The sequence below is a fragment of the Oryx dammah genome, unplaced genomic scaffold (assembly GCF_014754425.2).
Source record: "Oryx dammah isolate SB20612 unplaced genomic scaffold, SCBI_Odam_1.1 HiC_scaffold_29, whole genome shotgun sequence".
Lineage (NCBI taxonomy): Eukaryota > Metazoa > Chordata > Mammalia > Artiodactyla > Bovidae > Oryx > Oryx dammah.
The window spans coordinates 43,162,532-43,171,279 of record NW_024070213.1 but is presented as its reverse complement, the minus strand read 5'-3'; the positions used below and the strand labels follow the sequence as shown (position 1 = coordinate 43,171,279).

Below are 8,748 nucleotides of genomic sequence, written 5' to 3'. Positions count from 1 at the left end.
GCTCCAAAATCACTGCAGATGGTGACTGCAGCCGTGAAATTAAAAGATGCTTACTCCTTGGAAGGAAAATTATGACCAGCCTAGATAGCATACTCAAAACCAGAGACGTTACTTTGCCAACAAAGGTCCGTCTAGTCAAGGCTATGGTTTTTCCAGTGGTCATGTATGGATGTGAGAGTTGGACTGTGAAAAAAGCTGAGCATCAAAGAATTGATGCTTTTGAACTGTGGTGTTGGAGAAGACTCTTGAGAGTCCTTTGGACTGCAAGGAGATCCAACCAGTCCATTCTAAAGGAGATCAGTCTTGGGTGTTCTTTGGAAGGACTGATGCTAAAGCTGAAACTGCAATACTTTGGCCCCCTCATGTGAAGAGTTGACTCATTGGAAAAGACCCTGATACTGGGAGGGATTGGGGGCAGGAGGAGAAGGGGACGACAGGATGAGATGGCTGGATGGCATCACCAACTCGATGGACATGAGTTTGGGTGAACTCCGGGAGTTGATGATGGACAGGGAGGCCTGGCGTGCTGCAATTCATAGGGTCACAAAGAGTCGGACACGACTGAGCGACTGAAATAAACTGAACTGAACTCCTTGGAAGGAAAGTTATGACCAACTTAGACAGCATATTAAAAAGCAGAGACATTACTTTGTCCACAAAAGTGTGTATAGTCAAGGCTATGGTTTTTCCAGTAGTCATGTATGGATGTGAGAGTTGGACTACAAAGAAAGCTGAGCATGGAAGAATTGATGCTTTTGAACTCTGTTGTTGGAGAAGACTCTTGACATTCCCTTGGACTGGAAGGAGAACCAACCAGTCTACCCTAAAGGAGATCAGTCCTAGTTGTTCATTGGAAGGACTGATGTTGAAACTGAAACTCCAATACTTTGGCCACCTGATGCGAAGAGCTGACTCATTTGAAAATATCCTGATGCTGGGAAAGATTGAGGGCAGGAGGAGAAGGGGATGACAGAGGATGAGATGGTTGGATGGCATCACCAACTCAATGGACATGGGATTGGGTGGACTCAGGGAGTTAGTGATGGATGGGGAGGGCTGGCGTGCTGTGATTCATGGGGTCGCAAAGAAGCAGACACGACTGAGCAACTGAACTGAACTGAACTGTTGTTCCATATCCAGTTCTAAATGTTGCTTCTTGACCTGCTTACAGATTTCTCAGGAGGCAGGTCAAGTGATCTGGTATTCCCATCTCTTGAAGAATTTTCCATAGTTTGTTGTGATCCACACCGTCAAAGGCTTTGGCATAGTCAATAAAGCAAAAGTAGATGTTTGTCTGGAGCTCTCTTGTTTTTTTGATGATCCAGCAGATGTTGGCAAGTTGATCTCATCCTTGGGTCCAATCTTATTCCTGAGAGCTAGGATGCTATCCTCTGACACCTGAATTCCTGCCTTCTTTCTCATGCTGGAGTCTCTGTCCTGAAAGACTAGAGAATCAGACCTGTCCTGTTCTGCCCCTGCCCAGCTCCTGACATGCTTCTGGTCCCACACTTGAAAGTGGGACCCCTTTCTACTGAAGATTTCCTCCTGGCCCCCCTCATTAATGAGTGATGTCACGCTTCCTCCTCTATTAATGCTCAGTGCCCTTCTCTGCTTCCCTATCTCTCTCTGCATACATGGCTTCCAAGTTTTGCATTTTACTGATATTTTGAGTCTTAAAAAAAAGAAAAAACAAGAGAAGCAGTACTAAATTTTTATTTTTAAATCAGATCAGTTAAAAAAAAATTAACTAAACTTTAGACCAGCTTCTTGACCCTAGGCTCTGACCTCCCTTTTCTTGAAGCATTTTCCTTAGAAATCTTAACTCTCTCTGTCCTGTTGAGATATGTAGACATCATTTTTTTAAAGGCTCTCTCCAGTCTTACAATCCAGACTGTCTTACTCAAGGACCTGGCTGCTATCCCTTTGAAGTGTCATCCTCAAAGAAGTTGGGTCTCTCTCTCCCGGTTACTGTGCAGAGGTAAGTGCTTGACTGCACTGAGCACCTTACTCCAAATTGTAAAACTACTTTCTGACTTTCGATAGGAGAAGGCTTGTTTCTTTGGGTAAAGCCAATTAGCAAACACAGACAGGCCAATGAGCTCCCTCTCTGGCAAACCCTTAAAAAACCTCCTGCCCTTTTTGTTTCAGGAAAATTGAATTTACATTTGGTTCTTGTCTCTCTCCCCTAGCAATAGTCTTTTTTAAAAAAAATTTTTAAATTACTTTATAATATTGTAGTGGTCTTTGCCATACATTGACATGAATCAGCCATGGGTGTATATGTGTTCCCCATCCTGAACCCCCCTCCCACCTCCCTCCCCATCCCATCCCTCAGGGTCATCCCAGTGCACCAGCCCTGAGTACCCTGTCTCATGCATTGAACCTGGACTGGCGATCTGTTTCACATATGATAATATACATTTTCAATGCTATTCTCTAAAATCATCCCACCCTTGCATTCTCCCACAGAGTCCAAAAGGCTGTTCTTTACATCTGTGTCTCTTTTGCTGTCTCGCATACAGGGTTATCATTACCATCTTTCTAAATTCCATATATATGCATTAATATACTGTATTGGTGTTTTTCTTTCTGACTTACTTCACTCTGTATAATAGGCTCCAGTTTCATCCACCTCATTAAAACTGATTCAAATGCATTCTTTTTAATGGCTGAGTAATATTCCATTGTTTATATGTACCACAGCTTTCTTATCCATTCGTCTGCTGATGGACATCTGGGTTGCTTCCATGTCCTGGCTATTATAAACAGTGCTGCAATGAATATTGGAGTACACTTTCAATTCTGGTTTCCTCAGTGTGCATGCCTAGCAGTGGGATTGCTGGGTCATAAGGCAGTTCAATTTCCAGTTTTTTAAGGAATCACCACACTGTTCTCCATAATGGCTATACTAGTTTGCATTCCCACCAACAGTGTAAGAGGGTTCCCTTTTCTCCACACCTTCTTCCAGCATTTATAGTTTGTAGACTTTTTGATAGCAGCCATTCTGACCATCGTGAGATGGTACCTCATTGTGGTTTTGATTTGAATTTCTCTGATAATGAGTGATGTTGAGCATCTTTTCATGTGTTTGTTAGCCATCCGTATGTCTTCTTTGGAGAAATGTCTGTTTAGTTCTTTGGCCCACTTTTTGATTGGGTCGTTTATTTTTCTGGAATTGAACTGCAGGAGTTGCTTGTATATTTTTGAGATTAATTCTTTGTCAGTTGCTTCATTTGCTATTATTTTCTCCCATTCTGAAGGCTGTCTTTTCACCTTGCTTATAATTTCCTTTGTTGCAAAAAAGCTTTTAAGCTTAATTAGGTCCCATTTGTTTACTTTTGCTTTTATTTCCATTACTCTGGGAGGTGGGTCATAGAGGATCCTGCTGTGATCTATGTCAGAGAGTCTTTTGTCTATGTTTTCCTCTAGGAGTTTTATAGTTTCTGGCCTTACATCTAGATCTTTAATCCATTTTGAGTTTATTTTTGTGTATGGTGTTAGAAAGTGTTCTAGTTTCATTCTTTTACAAGTGGTGGACCAGTTTTCCCAGCACCACTTGTTAAAGAGATTGTCTTTTCTCCATTGTATATTCTTTCCTTCTTTGTCAAAGATGCATGGATTTATCTCTGGGCTTTCTATTTTGTTCCATTGATCTATATTTCTGTCTTTGTGCCAGTACCGTACTGTCTTAATGACTGTAGCTTTGTAGTAGAGCCTGAAGTCAGGCAGGTTGATTCCTCCAGTTCCATTTTTCTTTCTCAAGATTACTTTGGCTATTCGAGGTTTTTTGTATTTCCATACAAATTGTGAAATTATTTGTTCTAGTTCTCTGAAAAATATCATTCATTGGTAACTTGATAGGGATTGCATTGGATCTATAGATTGCTTTGGATAGCATACTCATTTTCATTATATTGATTCTTCCAATCCATGAACATGGTATATTTCTCCATCTGTTTGTGTCCTTTTTCATTTCTTTCATCAATGTTTTACAGTTTTTTATATATAGGTCTTTTGTTCCTCTAGGTAGATTTATTCCTAAGTATTTTATTCTTTTTGTTGCAATGGTGAATGGAATTGTTTCCTTAACTTCTCTTTCTGTTTTCTCATTGTTAGTGTATAGGAATGCAAGGGGTTTCAGTGTGTTAATTTTATATCCTACAACTTTATTATATTCATTGATTGCTGCTGCTGCTGCTGCTAGGTTGCTTCAGTCATGGCCGATTCTGTGCGACCCCAGAGACGGCAGCAGGCTCCCCCATCCCTGGGATTCTCCAGGCAAGAACACTGGAGTGGGTTACGATTTCCTTCTCCAATGCGTGAAAGTGAAGTCACTCAGTCATGTCCAACTCTCAATGACCCCATGGACTGCAGCCTACCAGGCTCCTCCACCCATGGATTGTCCAGGCAAGAGTACTGGAGTGGGTTGCCATGGCCTTTTCCATATTCATTGATAGGTCTAGTCATTTTCTGGTGGAGTCTTTAGGGTCTTCTGTGTAGAGGATCATATCATCTGCAAACAGTGAGAGTTTTACTTCTTCTTTTCCAGTCTGGATTCCTTTTATTTCTTTTTCTTCTCTGATTGCTGTGGCTAAAACTTCCAAAACTATGTTAAATAGTAGTGGTGAAAGTGGGCATCCTTGTCTTGTTCCTGACTTTAGGGGAAACGCTTTCAATTTTTCACCATTGAGGATAATGTTTGTTGTGGGTTTGTCATATATGGCTTTTATTATATTGAGGTATGTCCCTTCTATTCCTGCTTTCTGGAGGGTTTTTATCATAAATGGATGTTGAATTTTGTCAAAGGCTTTCTCTGCATCTGTTGAGATAATCATATGGTTTTTATCTTTCAATTTGTTAATGTGGTGTATCACATTGATTTGCGAACACTGAAGAATCCTTGCATCCCTGGGATAAAGCCCACTTGGTCATGATGTATGATCTTTTTAATATGTTGTCAGATTCTGTTTGCTCAAATTTTGTTAAGGATTTTTGCATCTATGTTCATCAGTGATATTGGCCTGTAGTTTTCTTTTTTTGTGGCATCTTTGTCTGGTTTTGGTATTAGGGTGATGGTGGCCTCATAGATTGAGTTTGGAAGTTTACTTTCTGCAATTTTCTGGAAAAGTTTGAGTAGGATAGGTGTTAGATCTTCTCTAAATTTTTGGTAGAATTCAGCTGTGAAGCCATCTGGTCCTGGGCTTTTGTTTTCTGGAAGATTTCTGATTACAGTTTCGATTTCCATACTTGTGATGGGTCTGTTAAGATTTTCTATTTCTTCCTGGTTCAGTTTTGGAAAGTTATACTTTTCTAAGAATTTGTCCATTTCTTCCAAGTTGTCCATTTTATTGGCATATAGTTGCTGATAGTAGTCTCTTATGATCCTTTGTATTCCTGTGTTGTCTGTTGTGATTTCTCCATTTTCATTTCTAATTTTTTGATTTAATTCTTCTCCCTTTGTTTCTTGATGAGTCTGGCTAATGGTTTGTCTGTTTTATTTATCTTCCCAAAGAACCAGCTTTGGGTTTTGTTTACTTTTGCTATGGTCTCTTTTGTTTCTTTTGCATTTATTTCTGCCCTAATTTTTATGATTTGTTTCCTTCTACTAACCCCAGGATTCTTAATTTCTTCCTTTTCTAGTTGCTTTAGGTGTAGAATTAGGTTTATTTGACTTTTCTCTTGTTTCTTGAGGTAAGCCTGTACTGCTATGAACCTTCCCCTTAGCACTGCTTTTACTGAGTTCTATAGGTTTGGGCTTGTTGTGTCTTCATTTTCATTCATTTCTATGCATATTTTGACTTTTTAAAAATTTCTTCTGTGATTTGTTGGTTATTCAGAAGCGTGTTGTTTAGCCTCCATATGTTGAGAGTTTTAATAGTTTTTTTTTTTTTTTTCCTGTAGTTGACATCTAATCTTACTGCATTGTATTCAGAAAAGACGCTTGGAATTATTTCAATTTTTTTGAATTTACCAAGGCTAGATTTATGGCCCAGGATGTGGTCTATCCTGGAGAAGGTTCTGTGTGTGCTTGAGAAAAAGGTGAAATTCATTGTTTTGGGGTGAAATGTCCTATAGATATCAGTTAGGTCTAACTGGCCTATTGTATCATTTCAAGTTTGTGTTTCCTTACGAATTTTCTGTTTAGTTGGTCTATCCATAGGTATGAGTGGGGTATTAAATTCTCCCACTATTATTGTTTTACTGTTAATTTCCCCTTTCATACTTGCTAGCATTTGCCTTACATACTACAGTACTCTGATGTTGGATGCATATATTTATAATTGTTATATCTTCTTGGATTGACCCTTTGATCATTTAGTAGTGTCCTTCTTTGTCTCTTTTCACAGCCTTTATTTCAAAGTCTATTTTATCTGATATGAGTATTGCTACTCCTGCTTTCTTATGGTCTCCATTTGCATGAAATATCTTTTTCCAGCCCTTCACTTTCAGTCTGTACTTAAGGGTCTTGTTTTTGTATCCATTCAGCCAGTCTTCGTCTTTTGGTTGGGGCATTCAACCCATATACATTTGAGGTAATTATTGATAAGTATGATCCTATTGCCATTTACTTTGTTGTTCTGGGTTCGAGTTTATACACCTTTTCTGTGTTTCCTGTCTAGAGAAGATCCTTTAGGGTTTGTTGAAGAGCTGGTTTGGTGGTGCTGAATTCTCTGAGCTTTTGCTTGTCTAGAAAGCTTTTGATTTCTCCTTCATATTTGAATGAGATCCTTGCTGGGTACAGTAATCTGCGTTGTAGGTTTTTCTCTTTCATCACTTTAAGTATGTCCTGCCATTCCCTTCTGGCCTGAAGAGTTTCTATTGAAAGATCAGCTGTTATCCTATAGGAATCCTCTTGTGTGTTATTTGTTGTTTTTCCCTTATTGTTTTTAATATTTGTTATTTCTGTTTGATCTCTGTTAATTTGATTGATATGTGTCTTGGGGTGTTTCACCTTGGGTTTATCCTGTTTGGGACTCTCTGGGTTTCTTGGACTTGGGTGACTATTTCCGTCCCCATTTTAGGGAAGTTTTCAACTATTATCTCCTCAAGTATTTTCTCATAACTTTCTGTCTTCTTCTTCTGGGACTCCTGTGATTCAAATGTTGGGGTGTTTGACATTGTCCCAGAGGTCTCTGAGGTTGCCCTGATTTCTTTTAATTATTTTTTCCTCTCTACTTCATTTATTTCCACAATTCTCTCTTCCACCTCAGTTATCCTATCTTCTTCCTCAGTTATTCTGGTTCCCTCCAGAGTATTTTTGATTTCAGTTATTGCATTATTCATTATTGATTGACTCCTTTCTATTTCTTCTAGGTCCTTATTAAATATTTCTTGCATCTTCTCAATTCTTATCTCCAGGCTATTTATCTGTAACTGTTTTTTTTTATTTTATTTTATTTATTTATTTTACTTTACAATGCTGTATTGGTTTTGCCATACATTGACATGAATCCGCCATGGGTGTACATGAGTTCCCAATCCTGAACACCCCTCCCACCACTCTCCCCATATCATCTCTATGGGTCATCCCAGTGCACTGGCCCCAAGCATCCTGTATCCTGTATCGAACCTAGACTGGTGATTCGTTTCTTACATGATAGTATACATGTTTCAATGCCATTCTCCCAAATCATCCAACCTTCTCCCTCTCCCACAGAGTCCAAAAGTCTGTTCTATACATCTGTGTCTCTTTTGCTGTCTCACATGCAGGGTTATCATTACCATCTTTCTAAATTCCATATATATGTGTTAGTATACTGTATTGGTGTTTTTCTTTCTGACTTACTTCACTCTGTATAATCGGCTCCAGTTTCATCCACCTCATTAGAACGGATTCAAATATATTCTTTTTAATGGGTGAGTAATACTCCATTGTGTATATGTACCACAGCTTTCTTATCCATTCGTCTGCTGATGGACATCTAGGTTGCTTCCATGTCCTGGCTATTAAAAACACTGCTGCTTCCATGTCCTGGCTATTATAAACAGTGCACTCCAAAATTCTGGTTTCCTCAGTGTTTATGCCTAGCAGTGGTATTGCTGGGTCATAAGGCATTTCAATTTCCAGTTTTTTAAGGAATCGCCACACTGTTCTCCATAGTGGCTGTACTAGTTTGCATTCCCACCAACAGTTTAAGAGGGTTCCCTTTTCTCCACACCCTCTCCAGCATTTATTAAAAATATGGAATGTGTCACGATTTTTGTATCATCCTTGCACAGGGGCCATACTAATCTTCTCTGTATTGTTCCAATTTTAGTATATGTGCTGCCGAAGCAAGCACTGTAACTCCGTTTTTTTTTTTTCAAGATTTTGGATCATTTTTACTATCACTATTCTGAATTATTTTTCAAGTAGACTCCCTATCTCCTCCTCCTTTGTTTGGTTTGGTGGTCATTTATCATGTTCCTTTACATGCTAAGTATTTCTCTGCCTTTTCATCTTGTTTATATTGCTGTGTTTGGAGTGGCCTTTCTATATTCTGGCAGTTTGTGGTTCCTCTTTATTGTGGAGGTTCCTCCCTGTGGGTGGGGTTGGATGAGTGGCTTGTCAAGGTTTCCTGGTTAGCGAAGCTTACATCAGTGTTCTGGTGGATGGAGCTGAATTTCTTCTCTCTGGAGTGCAATGAAGTGTCCAGTAGTGAGTTTTTAGGTGTCTATGGGTTTGGTGTGCCTTTGGGAAGCCTGTATATTAAAGCTCAGGGCTATGTTCCTGCGTTGCTGGAGAATTTGCATGGTATGTCTAGCTCT

At 39.3% G+C, this 8,748-nt stretch overlaps 1 non-coding gene across 1 annotated transcript; it reads right to left on the bottom strand.

The window, feature by feature from the left end:
* Positions 1-8,176: 8,176 nt before the first annotated feature.
* LOC120859011 lies at positions 8,177-8,282 on the bottom strand. The gene has a single exon (XR_005720026.1). It is a non-coding gene; the product is annotated as a U6 spliceosomal RNA (small nuclear RNA).
* Between the last annotated feature and the right edge of the window lie 466 nt (positions 8,283-8,748).